The sequence below is a fragment of the Condylura cristata genome, unplaced genomic scaffold (genome assembly GCF_000260355.1).
Source record: "Condylura cristata isolate star-nosed mole 26May11 unplaced genomic scaffold, ConCri1.0 scaffold00018, whole genome shotgun sequence".
Taxonomy (NCBI): Eukaryota; Metazoa; Chordata; class Mammalia; order Eulipotyphla; family Talpidae; genus Condylura; species Condylura cristata.
Window position 1 is genome coordinate 10,870,934 of NW_004567119.1, and position 16,193 is coordinate 10,887,126.

Below are 16,193 nucleotides of genomic sequence, written 5' to 3' on the forward strand. Positions count from 1 at the left end.
TGTGCAGTCAAATGCCATCTGTTCTACCCCAGATAGCACCTGCTGAACAGAAACAGAGGTCCAAACCGAAGTCCTACGTGGCAACCTGAAGACTTCTCTGCAGGCATCTCTCCTCACCAGCAGTCAAACTGCCAAAGCCCTAGCAGCTTAACAGCCAAAACCTCAGCAGCTTTTTGTTTTTTTTTTTTTAAGATTTATTTATTTAAGCATACAGAACTGGGGTACAGGTCAGAGGTGTGGGGACAGTGAGAGGATTCATCAGAGACAGAGCGGGGAGCAGAACAGGCAGATCGATGAAGTACACTGCTGAGGGGAGCAGTGGGCGAGACAGGAGAGGTCTGCTGCTCCATGTGGGTCAGCTCCCCACCCGGGGATGGCGGGGACTGAACTCATGCTGCAGCGGCTGCAGTAGCCTCCCAGTGCTGAGCTTCAACAGGTTGTGCTACCAGAGAGGGCCCTCAGCGGCTTTTTACTTGCTAAAAAACTTGGGCCCACCCTTTTTTTCCCATCAGCCCCCTGTTCAAGGGGTAGAATTTGAAAATTCCATCTTCTACCACTGAGTTGGAGTTGGGGGAATGTGGAAAGTTGAGTCTGCTACTACTGCCATCCACTGTTGTGCAGGTCATGCCTCAGCATTCCTCTTATAAAAAGGCAAAAGGGAAGAGTCTTCATAGAAATATGTTAACAGTTTACTTCATGCCTGTGGGCTGCATTATGGATTTGTTGTCAGACCAGCTCTGTAGCAAGGGATGTGATACGAAATACATACATGTAATATAAAACATGTAGTTTTATATTATTTGAACCCTTTATTTAAAAAAAATGTATTTTTTATGACTCAAAACTGTGATTAATAGCATGACCTAAAAAACTGAAGTCCTGAGTTTTCTACAGTTTAGATCTGTTCAGGTTGTTTAACATCACTTCTATAATAAAGCACTTTACATTTTTATAGGGAAAAGATTATTTTCCTTGCTTAACTTAATACTTTTTGTGTTGAGCATTCACATAACCAATTTCCTTGACTGTGTAGGCTTCCAGGATTTCAGAGCTAAATTTTATACTTGATTTCAGTCATTATCTTTACCCTAAATTATCAGGTATAATTTCACTCACATCCCTCTATTATTTAACCTACCCTTCATTTCTCATTTGAATTAACTAAGTTTTACTGCATTTGTATCTTTTATGGTAAATCAACTTTCAAAAACAATTTTTTGGATAAATTTATTTATTTATTTAAAGATTTATTTATTTATGCTTACAGAACTGGGGTATAGGTCAAAAGTGTGTGGGATTCACCACAGACAGAGTAGGGAACAGAACAGGTAGATGCATCAAAATACACTGCTGAGGGGAGCAGCAGGTGGGCAAGAGAGGTCTGCCGCACCATGTGGGTCACTTCCCTGGCCAGCAATGGAACTCACGCTGCAGTGGCTTTGGAGAGCTTCATAGTGCGGCACTTTAACCCGCTGCACCACCAGGGAGAGACCTATTTAATTATTTAAAGATTTATTTATTTTAAATCAACTTTCAAAAACAGTTTTTGGACAAATTTATTTATTTGTCAGATTTATTTATTCATGCATACAAGAACTGGGGTACAGGCCAGAGGTGGAGGTGAGGGGTAAAAGGATGCACCAGAGACAGAATAGGAACAGAACAGGATGACTGACATACACTGCTGAGGGAGCAGCGGGAGAGACAGGAGAGGTCTGGCATGCCATGTGGGTCAGCTCCCTGGCTGGGGATTGAACTCAGGCTGCAGTGGTTGCTGTCAGCTTGATTGTGCTGAGACCTAACCCTCTGCATCACCAGGGAGGCCTCTGGATAAATACATTTAATAGGAAGTGAACTAGACTTGGAAATTTGAAATTCTTGCTTACCCTTAACCTCACCTCTCAACTGGAAGGCCACTTCTGCCTCCTAACTTGCATCCCCACATCCTTTATGACCTACACCTATGCTCACCCATTTATTCTGTACAGCATTCCGACTAATGTTGACTTTTTTACAATTTTATCTGTCATTGTACTTTTTCATGATTTCTTTAACCTTTGATGCCAGCTTTGCCAACCACTACCTTTTACAGGATTGGAACTCTCATCGTGATTTAGTGAATACTGTAGTAAAATTGTTTTCCAAATTGGGCTGCTGTGAACTTACTAGATTCTGATTATACAAGTGGACCTCATAGAATGTCAGGTACAGCAAGAACCTGGAAAGGTGTGTATCCCGCATAAGTATCATAATCTCTAGAACCTATATATCTATAATTTTATATCTATCTCTATATATGTTACTTTATCTGATAAAAAGAGACTGCACATGTGGATTAGTATTGTGAGGCGGGGAGATTACCCCGGACAATGTGGATGGGCCCAATATAATAAATCTTCTAAGAGGAAAGTAGGTAGGTCAAAGGCAGGGATTCCTACGAGAACATGCAGAAGACATAAAGCTGAAGCAGAAAGCAGACAGGAGTAAAGACACTATGCTGCCAGCTTTGAGAATGAAGCAGGGGCTAGAGCTGGCCTCTGGAAACTACAAAAGGCAAAGGACTGGCTCTCTCCTAGCACCTAAGATGGAAAGCAACCCTGTCAACACCCTGACACCATAACAAAGGACAAGTTCATGTTATCTGAAGTTACTAAATGTGTAGTCATCTGTTACAGAAGCAACAGGAGACATGTATGTGTTAGATTTGAGACACCTGCTGGATATCCAAGAAGGGATGCTGGGAGAGGAGCCCAGGGCTCAGAGGGGACAGGACTCGAGAAACAAGAGCAGAGGAGCCAGTCTGAATTATGGGCCGTCTTCTCGTACTCCATTCCAAGGCATCACGCCCACACCAACATTTTTGAGGTAATTTCAAGATGTTCAAGAGTCCCTTTGTTCACAGAACCTCAGAACATTAAATAATCCAAAGTTACCTGTTCTAACCCTGGTAAGACTATTTCCTCCATAAGAAAAGAAACCAAATAACTCGCATTTTAAAAAAAAAAAACCTAAAATGTTTTTCCTCTCATTTCTACTTCTTAAAAAAGCCAAAAGCCAAAAGGTTACAGAAGTACTTAACATAGAAAGCAAATCCCCATGTAGCACAACGTTCATCACTATGTCCCTCTATATTCTTCTCCTGTGGCCAACATGCCTGGCAGCTTTTTAAATGTATGTACAGGTGCATAGGCTTGATTTTTTTAATCTTGCCTTTAAAAAATTAAGCTTACTATTTAAACTTGGTTATAATAGAAAAAGCCATGGTTATAATAACTGCAAAGCTACAGCGTTGAGAGAAATGTGATTTACTTCAGTAAAAATTCCTTGTAAGTGGGCTGGTTGAAAGGAAAGGACAACAGGTGGCTGATCAAAGAAATTTTATCAATGAATTTTAAGTAATGAAAACATTTTGACCTTAAAAATTAGAATACTAGAGCATCTTCAAAGACAAATATCTGAGTTTTAGGAGAAACCTTCTAACCTTCTAACCGTATGTGTTCAAAAAAGCTATTTTTTATTTCTAAAACATGAAAGACCTCGAGGAGGTAGTATTTTCTTTAAAATGCATTTGTTTCACACTCTTTTAGCCCAGAGGCTGCTGGGTTGCTACGGGAAAAGATTAACTCATACAAAGAGGCCAAACAACCTTGGTGCCCATTTGGCTCGGCCACGCCCTTCCAAGAAGTAACTATCTATACAGTGTCCAGATGTGGGCACCCTGCGTCCAGATGTGGGCACCCTGCTGGTGGACCATGGACTATACTTAACAGTAGCTTTGCACACTTTTTCTCAAGCATATGAGTCTCTACAAGTGAAAAACATCTACCAAAACCTGTGTGAGTTCACAAAACATTTCCTAGAAAGATCATTCTAGAAGAAATGTTTTATTTTTACAGTCATGAACGTAGAGTAAATAACAGGGCAGATGGGAATTTCCAGAAAAAAATAAAGGAAAACAAGGGATTGGGGAACAAGGCCATGCTAATGTATTTATGGGGGGACATGATGTGTAAGATATTGAAAGGTTTTAATGTAAAGGAATAACATGAACAGGCTGCATTTTAGAAAAATCACTTTGGTGGTTACAGAGAAAAAGGGATTACAGAAAAGCAAGCCTGGAGACAGAAAAAGCTAGTTATGAGGTTGTTGCAAATGTCTGGGACATGCCTGGCCCAGAATGCTAGCAGTAAGGATGGAGAAAGAGGACAGTGAAAAGCTACACTGAACACAGATTCAACAAAATGTGACAGCTCACTAGATATAAGTAGCCACCGTGAGAGAGGAAGTTAATTTCACCCAGGTTTTCTGGTTTGGGCAACATTCAGTTGAGATCTGCAACCTTGGGGCCCAGAGCTCAGAGCTGATAAATAGAAGGTAAAGATACTAAGACTCAATAAAGGAGAAACCCGTCAATTACCTCCTTTCACTGCACATCTAATAAGCAAATTGAAAGACTCCAAGCTTTTCTTCTTTCTTCCTCCCTGCAACCCCCAAACCAGCTTCCTTTGTTCTTTCCTTACTGCCTTCCTCCCACAATCAGATTTTTTTAAAACGTTTATTTTTAGATAAAGTATTCTTTTCCTTATATCATTGTTAATTTTTTAGCGGTATTTTATTTCTGCCCTCAGATGTTGTTCCCACCACCATAGCACCTATGATCTATCATCACTGTCTCTTGTGCTCTTCCCTCCTCTATTTTGACCCTTTCTCCTCCCCTTCTGGATGCCTCAAGTCTATGGTCAGCTAGTCAGAGTGCAAGTTCTGTCTTGCAAGGGTCAGGAAGGACCCTTTGGTTTCTCTGTATTCTCCATGTAAGTGAAACCATCCAATGTTTATCTTTTCTCTTCTAACTGACTTCTCTTAGCATTATCCCTTCCATTTCAATCCATTTGCTGCAAATGGCATGAGTATCATTTTTGATCGCTGAGTAGTATCCCATTGTGTGTATGTGTGTGTGTTTCACACCTTCTTGATTCATTCATCTGCTTTGAAGCACTTAAGTGGTTTCCATATCTTGAGTATTGTAAATAGCACTACAATAAACACAGCAGTACAGGTTTCCTTTTGAATTAGTGTGTTTGTGTCCTTTGGGTAGATCCTAGGGGTGGAATTGCTCATTGCATGACAGATCCATTGTTAGTGTTGTGAGGAAACTCTACACAGCTTTCATTGTGGCTGGACTGGTTTAAATTCCCACCAGCAGTGTAAGTGTAAGAGAGTTCCTTCTTTCTCACCTGCTCACCAGCAGTTTTGTGTGTGTATGTGTGTGTGTGTGTGTGTGTGTGTTTAATGTGGACCATTTTCAGAGGTGTGAGGTGTATATCTTGTAAATTGTAAATTATAGTAAGTGATGTCAAACATATTTTCCTGTACCTATTGGCTATTTACATTTCTTCTTTGGAGAAGTGTCTATTTAGTTCTCCTGCCTGTTTCTCTCTTTCTCTCTCTCTCTCTCTCTCTCTCTCTCTCTCTCTCTCTCTTTAGATTGGGTTGTTTGCTTTGTTTTTGTTAAGTTGTGAGTGCTGTGCAGATCTTCGCTATCAGTCTCAATCGACCAATTTCAATTCACTTATTGGCTGTAGAGAGAGTTCATGAAAAAAAATCACAAAAAGAATCCTAAAACCAAGTGCTTGCCATTCATCTCAGTCAGCTCACACAAGGGTAGCTTTTACTGAGGTTGTGGTAAATCATGTTGTTTCCAATGCTTCACTGTACTCTCTGTAGAAAGATTATCCACCCACTAGAGGTACCAGGTGATTGACAGGGCATCTTGCAGAAGGATTACATTGCTTTGTACCACTACATCAAATTGGCCAAGTAAATATGAGTAGAAGTGACAATATGCTACTTCTGAGCAGAAGTTTCAAAAGTTTGTCCATTGCTCTTTTTCCTGGCTAGGAATTGCTCCTTCTGTCAGGATCTCAAAATAACAAAGACAAATGAGGCTAAGCTGTAGCTCGCCAGCTGAATATAGCTGTTATCAGATACTGAACCCTACAGTTTATTTTTTATTACTGCATTAACAACTACTCAACTCCGCAGAAAGAGCATAAAAGCAGCCACATGCAATATATAAATGGCTGTGTTACAATAAAACTTTATGTACAAAAACAATGAACCAGATTTTGCTTCATGAGCCTGTACTTTCTAGATCTCTAATTTGATTTCTTCATACTATCAGTATGTAATTTGAAGCCCAGAGATTAATATAGCTGGATAATGTTAGGCAGAACATTAGAACACAGATCTACTGAATCCAATACTCTAGAACAGGTTCTACTGGGTCACAAGATGGAGATGAAATACACACTAAAAAAAAAAAGATATACTACAAACAGCTCTCAACAATTTGGTTATAAATGAGTATTTGTTTTTCAAGTGATTATGGCTTTCCTAAAAACAGGTGAATGCCCTAAGACTGAACAGATGAACAAACGATAAATTAGCTAGTGCTTAAGAAATCATAAGAGAAATAATAATATACCTCCTTTCTACTATTACTTCCTTGAACATTTTATAATTGTTTCTTTTATCAACAGGACAGTATGATCACTGCCATAATTCATAGTAAGACAAAACCGGTTTAAAAAATACTATAATATGAGCAACAAGTACACTAAAACAACAGACAATTATTTCTTGTAGCATTTTAAACTTACTTTTCCTTCCTTTTCACAAAGAATTGTAATAATTTATTTAATTTATTTGGTGACTCCCTGGAACACCAGCACAGACATGCCTTTATCTTGCCTAACTTTAATTTGTCTAACTCTCTAGGTGAAAAGAAAAAAAAGTGGCTAGATGAATGTAGTCTGGCAAATCAGTATAACAGCTGCTGCTGTGGGAGGCAAAAGATGACAGTTGGGCAAACAACAGACTACCCAAAGAAGTGAGAATGAGGTGCTCCAGGGAATAAGGCCTTTGACAAGTTCTACTATCCTGGGACTCCGGAAGGCCATGAAGAGGAAAGGTGGGTGCATGCTCTGAAATCTAAGAAGATCCTAAGTTCCCAGCTCTGCCTGACCTTTGGATTCTGCAGTCAGGACATGAAGCTACGTGCACTACCTGGCTGAGTGCTGAAGGTGTGCCTTGAGACACACAGAATCCGTCTGCAAAAACTAGGAATGTTTCTTTGTTCTAGGCATCCAAGGAATATCCTATCCTTCACCAGCTGACCATTGGGCTAATGAAACTGAGGCCACATGTCACAAGGAATGCACACTTTACAAAATTCATTCAGCAGTCACTAAACAAACCAGAACTACCATAATAAGCAACAGTAACGAACTTTAAGGGAAGAGAAGAACCTGAATTGCAGAGGTTGTTCTAATATTTAAAATGTCCAGTAGTCAACAAAAAATCACAAGGCATACAAATAAGAAAATATAGTCATTGGCAGAATATAAGCAATCAATATAAATGGTTCCTGTGAAGTCCCAACATTAAACTTTCTAAAGGTTTTAAATCAGTTATTTCAAACATATTGAAAGAACTAAAACCACTGTTACTATACTGAAAGAATAAGTTGTAGCCTAGAAGAAATATTTTCAGTTCGCATATCCAACAAGAAAGATGAATATATATTAAAAACTCTAAAAACTCCACAACATAAAATCAACCCATCTTACTTTAAATGTGCAGAAATTTGAACATTCTTCACCAAACATGATACATGTGTGGCAATTAACTACATGAAATGATGCAGAATATCATTATCCATTAAGTAAAAGCAAAATAAAACCATAACAAAAAATCACTACACACAGCTATCAGAATGGCTAAAACATAGTAAGCAAGGAAAATCTGTCAATATCTAGTGCTAGTAAGGATAAAGAAATTGAAACTTTCATACAAGAGAACACAAAATATACAGCACCCCTCTGGAACAGTACAAACTTTTCCAGAAAAATGCTACTTGTAAAGTCAAACACACAATTTACCATATGACCCAGCAAACAGACATCTAGTATTTAAACCAGAGAAATACAAACTTACCTTTATTTATACAAAAACCTTTTTATAGCAGCTTATTCAGAATCAATAAAATCTGAAAACTACCTAAGTATCCTTCACCAGTAAGTGCATAAACAAGCTGCTTTACATTTACAGAAAGGTATGCACTCAGCAGTAAAATGGAACAAACTACTGCTATGCAAAACCGCATTAATGAAATCACGACATTAAGTTTAGTGAAAAAAGCCAGTCTCCACTTTACATACTTTGAGTCCATTTATATAATAGTTTGGAAAAAGCAAAACTATAGACTGAGACAGACCAGTGTTTGCCAAGGGTTAGGATGTAGGGAAGTCTGACAGCACAGGGGTTTCAAGGTGATAAAACTGTTCAGCACCTGCCTCCAGTATTGGCCACAGAATCTATATAGCAGTGCCAAACTCATAGAAGTAGGCACCGAGCCAGTAGAACTAGGCACTGAACTCAGAGACCTGGTTACCAAAAAGAAGTCAATTTTACTGTGTGTAAATTTAAAGGAGAAAAAGACTTCAGGGATTCAAGCCAGCTGCTCTGCTCTTTGCTTCATTTTTCTTTTCTTAAAAACAGAACCTTCTTTCTGTGTTGTTAGGATTACACTGAGTTCCTAAGCACTAAAGCGATTGATAAATATTTTTGTCAAGACATGATAAAAAAAAAATTGGTACTTAAAAAAAAAAAACTATTGCCGGAGTAAGAAAACTAGTTTCAACTAAAAGAGCAAAGATTTAGAAAGCAGTGGAATTAAACCTGCTAATTCTTCGTAATCTTCATTAAATATTCATTGGAAACCTATGAGGTGCTCAATCCCAAACCCGCTGGCAAGGTTCGACCATCTCCCGGCCACTAGGAGCTGCAGGGAGGTTTGGTGCAGGTCCAGCCCTGACATCTCCCGAATGGTCAGCGTGCTCTAACGAAGCTTCACACTAAATGCTCAATGTCGCCGCTGCCCCTCTCCTGCTGGGGTTGGAACAGGAACCTTTCCCCCACAGCAGGAACATTGCAACATGGCACGCGTGGCTGCCTCGTTGTCCTCTAGCCCAAGCCACTGCTGCCGGCAGATCCCACACAGATGGGGCTGGGGCTTTCTAAAAGGCAGTCACGGCTGCAAGTAACGAGGGTTCCCATCTTCCCAGTGTCTCCCTCCTTACCTGAAGTCGCCGCTTTCTCCGGGCCAAAGTGCCACACCTACACCTGCGCTTCCAAGCCCACTCGTCTGGGACCCAAGATGGCGACGCCCTGGGCGCGGAGGAGCCGCCCACCTGCGGGATGGAATCTGGAAAGGCAGCGCTGGCGCCAGCGCAGCCCACCTCCTGGCCATGCAGGCGCCTGCGGGCAGCCAGGAGCCAGGGAGGCATCGTGGGCTGGAGGCCTGAGCGCGGACTCCTCACCTGGGCGGGGAAGGCCACTAGGAAGCATTCAGCCTGCACTGACATCTGTCTGCTGCCCCTCAGCCTGGCACCCACATCCCGACGACGGGACCAAGCGGCAAACAGCTAAAGCTCTTAGGGTTCACAAGGACACTGGAAAACGCGAAGTTCTCCGTGCGGGGAGCGCAGTGCTTCTTCTCAACCCGTTCAGAGTAGGAATTTGCTTTCCATCACCCCGTAAAGTTTGGGTTAGAATACAAGGTAAGGAACTAGACTACATTAAGTCATTTTGAGCATTCATTTCTATTCTGTTTGACTGGCATGTATGCCAGCACTGTTCTGAGCTACAAAGCAGTAACAATGAACAAAATAAGCCACTTTTCGTCATGGAACTTATTGCTGCAAATCAATGTTTGGATCATGCGTGGAATCTTGTCAAGTCACCCTCCCCACCCCACCCATGCTCAAAGTCCCAGGGACAGAAGGAGCTGCCGGTGATTCTTGACTCTGATGCACAGGTATCACGGGGACAGCCTCCCTCAGGAGAAGGGATCTGCAAGCATGCAAGCATGCGTCTGGAGTGAAGCTGTCTGTAATCGTTTTGTAGATCTATAAGGTAAACCAGCATGAGAACCCTGCCACAAGGAGGACACGCCCAGTGGCTGGCAAACCAATTGGGAGACTTTGGGGGGGGGAGGTGCTGACTATAAGAAAAACAGAAAACAGGAGAGAGCTAGTTATTCAGCAACTTCAGAAGCCATGGAAACAGGTAAACTGAGTAACAAAACGGTGGTGTCACGAACATTAAGAATCACAGTCATCCCAATTTACCAAGGAATGTTCTCTGGAGTAGCTACAGGACTTGTCTGTTTCCTGGAGCTATTCTTATTTCCAAATGACTTCTCAAGACTACTTCCTGCGCTTTCCAACTTACCCAGCTATTCTTATAATAAACATCCATCAGCTCAGGTTAAAACAAACCAACCTCTATATATTTTTATTTTTTTGGGAGGGGCAATTTCAAAGAATATAACTTTGCTTTTCAGTTACTTCAGTGATAGCTCACTACACCATTTTATGTAAAGTCTGCTTAAGCTATAAGATATTAGTGGGATAAATACACATGTATAAAATGCATGATGGATTTCATTTATTGTTTGACCAAAAGTTATCACAACAGGAATTACTTATGATAGAAAAATGTAATCATTCAAATTACAAGAAATCATACTGAAACTATTCAACATATTTTAATAGGATACCAGTTGAGTCTTACCTCACATAAAACACACATCCAGCCCCCAGCAACTATTCCAAAAAACAGTTAATCAGGAAATCTGAGTGTGGGGGTCATGCATACATCTTTTTTAAAACTCTCCAGTTGAATCTGATACCTAGCCAGAGCTGGGAACCCTACCACTGAGGGGGAGGTAATAGAGGGTTTTGTTACTCAAAGTGAGGTCCTGGGACCTGAAACATCACCTGTAGCTTGCTTGAAATACAGAACCTCAGGCTATGCCCCAAGCTACTACATCAGGATTGCATTTTAATAAGATTTCCAATGGAATCTGTAGGCATATTGGAGTATGAGAAGCACTGATTAAAGGACCCACTGCTACACAATGTGAGAAATACCACATCATGCTATAAAGCTGAATATCTCAAAAATTTTCTATGAAGAAGAAATAGGGATAGGACAGCAGGAGATATAAAATATTCACGGCATTGGGCATTTCATATTATTAAGCATCTAATTAAGAGAAATATTCACATGCAAGTCTGCACATTCAGAAACTTGTAATACCACTCCCTATTTCAGGTAAACTCCACTTAAGCAACACCCCCCCCCCCCACTGGCAATAGATATACCTCAACTGAATAACAGAAATCTACCTTAGAATCTCCAAATTGCTCCAGTTATCTCCACTAAGCTAGTGTGGGGGTTGAAGGAGTCTTTGGGAGGGAATAAAGAAAGGAGTTATTCTGAATAAAAAGAAGGATCATTCAAATTGGTAGGCCCATGCTGGGGGGGGAAGGGAAGTTTTAAGTTTTAAAGGACTACTAGAAAATGGAAATGCTGGAAAAAGTGAATTCTCCAAGTTATACAAACCATTTTCTTCTGTGCCCCTTGTTCTTAACCAGGGCTCTGACCATTTAGCTCTCTCCCAGTATAGCAATTCCTTGATGAATATACTGAAGCATGATGACTTGACATAAGCACCTGGGATCTTACTAAAAACTCTTTGCTCAGTTCCTGATATACAACTTAGTCCCTGGTACAACCATGCTTTATGTTAGACCACAGCTTCATGCCATGAGGCAGAAGAGACCGGGGCGGGGGGGGGGGGGGCCCCATGACTACTGACCCTTGACTGGCTACTCAACTCTTGGTATATAGCCATGTCATAGCTGACCATGTACAGCTGCCAATGCAAACCCACCTGGAACCTTGTAGAAACTGAAAGTATAGGTAGACCCCTACAGATGGGGCTCAGCCTTCGAGTGCAAATCCTCTGAGACAGCACTGTTGCATTAAACCTGCTTCTTGTTAGTCCTGGTGTCCAAGTTTCCTTTGTGCCATAGAACATTTTCCTCAGGAAAAAACACTCCATACCAATGAAGTCAGCCATACTGAAAACAAATGAACTCTGAATCCAAATGTATATAATGCAGCCATGGCATACACTGATAGGGCTGATCAGCAATACAATAGTTCCTCTGCACACTGGTATCAAAGTAGAAGGAAATCATCTTCTTTCACAGCTTCTATTTATTTATTCCCTGAGAAGTATTCAGAGCTGGCACCAGGCAAAATAAAGAAATCAGAAACCTGTTTTCAGGTTTCTTTTCAGTTTTCAGGTTTCTTTTCAGTACCCTTAAATTTGCCCAAGGATGACCAAAACCCCCTTGAAGATGAGAACATGAGTTTACAAGCATATTCGCCTAACAGAAGCTGGTGAAGGAATTAGAGAATGAATAGGTTTTATTCAAAAGATGCAAAGGAGAGGACATTCCTATTTGGTAGGTCATCTTGGGGGTCTAGGAATGTTCAACACTTTTTCTGTATCAATGGCATCCCCACGTCACCAAAATAACCTGCCAAATCATATCAAATAGGAATGTTCCACTTTTGGATGTCAGAGGGACCTGTATGTAGTAAGGGAAACTGGATGTGGGGGAAGTGACTGTTATTTCACAAATGTTCTGTGGCTTTAAAACTATTCGAAAAAGTGAACCTTATTTAAAATGGTACGTGACCTGTACCCTTACTTCCTACTCATCCATTCCCACCCACAAGGCAAGCGTACAGATCCTCAAGATGAAGTCCACAGCTCCTCATGGCACAGGAATCAACGCTGAGCTGCCTGGTAAACAAGGGGGCAGGGTCTCCTTCCTGGCCTGTGCCTCTTGGGAATAATAACAAAGGTCAAAAGGTACAAACTTCCAGATATAAGATAAGTAGTAAGGATACAATGAACAACATGACTGTAGCTAATGACTGCAGCTAACACTGCTTTATAGCATACAGAAAAAGCATTCAGAGTAAATCCTAAGAGTTCTCACAAGAACTCTTTTTTTTCCCTTCTTTTTCGTTATCTATATGAGAAGAGAGAAGTTAGATGAGTCTACTGTAGAAATCATGCCACACAACATGTAAATCAAGCCATCAAGCATATGCCTTAAACTTAAAAATTATATGTCAGTGCTTTCTCAATGCAACGTGGGTATGGAGGGCAGGCTGGGGTGAGGGTCGGGGGAGAAGCAGTACAGGTCAAAAACCCTGTCAGGTTCTAAGAATTAAATTAAATAAGGCTGGAAGAGGCCTTCCTAAGCAGAAAAGCACCACACAAATATAAAGTATTTCTAAAATTTAACGAGCAACATCCAGGTATGGAATGTGAAGCATTAACAACTGACTTGAAATAGCTTGGAAAAACAAGGCTTTTCAGGTCAGAAAGACCTGGATTCAAGTCCCCATTCCCCATGTGAGGGACGGTGTGCAATTTGCTTAAATATTTGATTATCAATATTTTCTATTATAAAGTAGTGAAAATAGTACCCACCTCATATGGGTAGCACCTGGTAAAGTAGTAATCACATCAAAAAAATTTTTTAACCAGTGCACTGTTTTAACTCCAAGAGTCAAAGAGCCACAAGCAAAAGACTATTCAATGTACATCCTGGAGATGACAGAGGATATTTACTGCAATTTTATACAGCATCTGCCAGTTCATGTCTCCCATTCCTACGAGGGGATTCTGGGCTGCTGGAACTGCATCCTCCCTGGAGACATACGAAACCAAAACAAACTCTCTACTTTCTTTTTTCACAGCTCCCCTTTATCCACCTCCTTTTGGTGCCATGAGCAACACAGCCAGTATGAGCAATCCTCTGTGCTCTCACACCGACACGATTAGTTCTTTCATTCAAAACTTATCAGTGAAGTTTCATCAGTCCTTCCAAGGTTTACTATAAAGCCATTCACATAGAGAAAATGTAAATTTACTGAGTATTTTTTAAGCCTTACTAGTGCTTACCACTCTTTACGGTGACACGAAGAGAATCTAAAATTTTATATACTTTGCCCTTTGGAGAAACAGTATAAAAATACTGTGAACCAGAGGTTCTCAGCCCTATTTGAGAGTCAGAAAAACACTTCAACTCCTTTCCCTAAAGAAAGGTATGGAACTTTTAGGAGATAATACAGAAGGTACAGGAGAACAGCTTCATGATCCCGGGGTCAAGAAAGCATTCTCAGCCAAAGGAGGACAGTACAGGGAAGAGGAACTCCAACTATAAAGAAAAGATTCGTAAATACACCAACATTAAAATTTTAAAAAGTTCACATCAAAAGAACCATAAAACTTGATCAATTTTAAAAAATGACAGACAACAGGACAAATGATAAACATTTCTACTACAAATATAATAAAATGATCTTACATCATAATGTTAAGTGAAAAAAAGTATGGCACTAAAGAATACACACCTAATTTCACTTTTCTGACATTGTAAACTAAGTAAAACTAAGTAACAGTGTATAGGAATGCAGATGTGTATGACAAAGCCACAGGAAAGCAAGAAAATAATAATCACGCAAGTCAAAACAGTGGGTTTTTTTCCCCTTAAGGGAAAGGAAGAGGCTGCGTCTGGGAGGGAGATCGGAGTCAGCGTCTCTGGAACCAACAATTCTATTTCTTGATCTGGCACAGGCTGCAAGAGTTTCACTTTATAATTTGTAGGTTGTATAAGCTCTTCTGAAATTACAATGCAAAAATAAATAAATAAATCTCCACATCCACACCTTAGTTTTAGTAAGGACAGAGGAGTTCAGAGACTCCCTCAAGTTCATAAACACCAAGTTTATGGTGTGAAGTTACATGAAATCCGGGAAAGGAGGGAGCCATGAGAACAGAAAAGTGAAAGATTAGAGAGAGTTGAGCAAAAGACAAGTGGAGCCTCCCGTGAGTCCCACCCCCTCACTGGAGTGGAACACAGAGCCCAAATACAACAAATGCCCAACTTGGTAAGGAATGCAATGGTGTCTGAAACACTAACTGGTGAGGGAGAAAGGAGTCCATTTCTTACAGGAAACAAGGCTGTTAAGTCATTTATCCCAAAGGAAAGAAGAACTGCAAGTTTAACAATCTACCCCTCCTTAATATCTCTGTCCCTGACTTCTTAATGGAAACAGCATTTTAGGTTAGAAACTATAAACACCAATTTCTGAATTAAAAAAAAAAAGACAAAGTCAAATCTCAATAAAATATTATCACAGTATGCAGTGCTTCTGCCAACTTTGAGAAATTAAGGAATTGGTCAAAACAAATTAACATTTCCACAAATACACATATTGCAACTAAATGATAAACATATATCTGGATCATATTCTGTCTGACCTTCAAAATAGCTCCTCACAATATAAATCCCTCATGGGAGGGTGAGAAGCTTTTTGACAAAGGTAATGGGATCCCAAGGTAGCCTACCCTGTTTCAATCAGTAATTCAATGGAATGCATCCTTATAAAGTTTTTTCATTGTATTCTTCCATATTATCTCATATCCAACAATTACCCATTATTTCACCAGGACTGGGTTTCTAGCCTCTCCGCCCCCCGCCCCAGTAAAGCTATCAGTTATTTTCAAAAAGGTCAGTGTTCATTTAGTCAAACACCTTGTAATAAAATGTCCTAGCAATGATCATAAGGAATTATTTTTTTTGTTTCAAATTTTACCAAGGCCAAATTCATGTTCGACTCAAATTCTTTCCTTTCATCCCATTTTCTAACTTCCGTTTATTCCCCACACACCCATAGCCATCTCTTAATTTTCCAGCTTTCTCTTGGTGGTTATGGAAGTGACACAGAAAAACTTACGGTGCGATAGGATGTTCACTGTGTTCCACTTTCTCAAGAGGCTCTTGATGAATGTTCAAAGAATTTGCTTTCTAGTACCTTAGGTTGAAGAGCTACCCCGGGACACCGGAGGGGTGTGGAGCTACACGTATTCAAGCTTCCCTTCATGCGCCAAACTATCAATCGTTCAGCTTCCGTGCACCCCAAAACACACGTTCATAGAAGTAACGGTGCGGCCCAGAAAAGATTCTCGGTATAAATACCTTTTGCAGTGCTATATTCCGGACTTCTTGGGGGGAAAGAGGGGAGTGTCACAAAAAACTCCAGAGCAAGCCCTATAGAAAGTGCAGAGCTCGGGCGGTGGGAAGGGAGGGGCCTCAGGTCCAAAGTCCGAGAGACACGAAACCAGACAAGACTATTAGCACGTGGTGTGACCCGGGGCCCGGGCCGGAGCCGGGGCCGGGCCGGCGGGCGGGGCC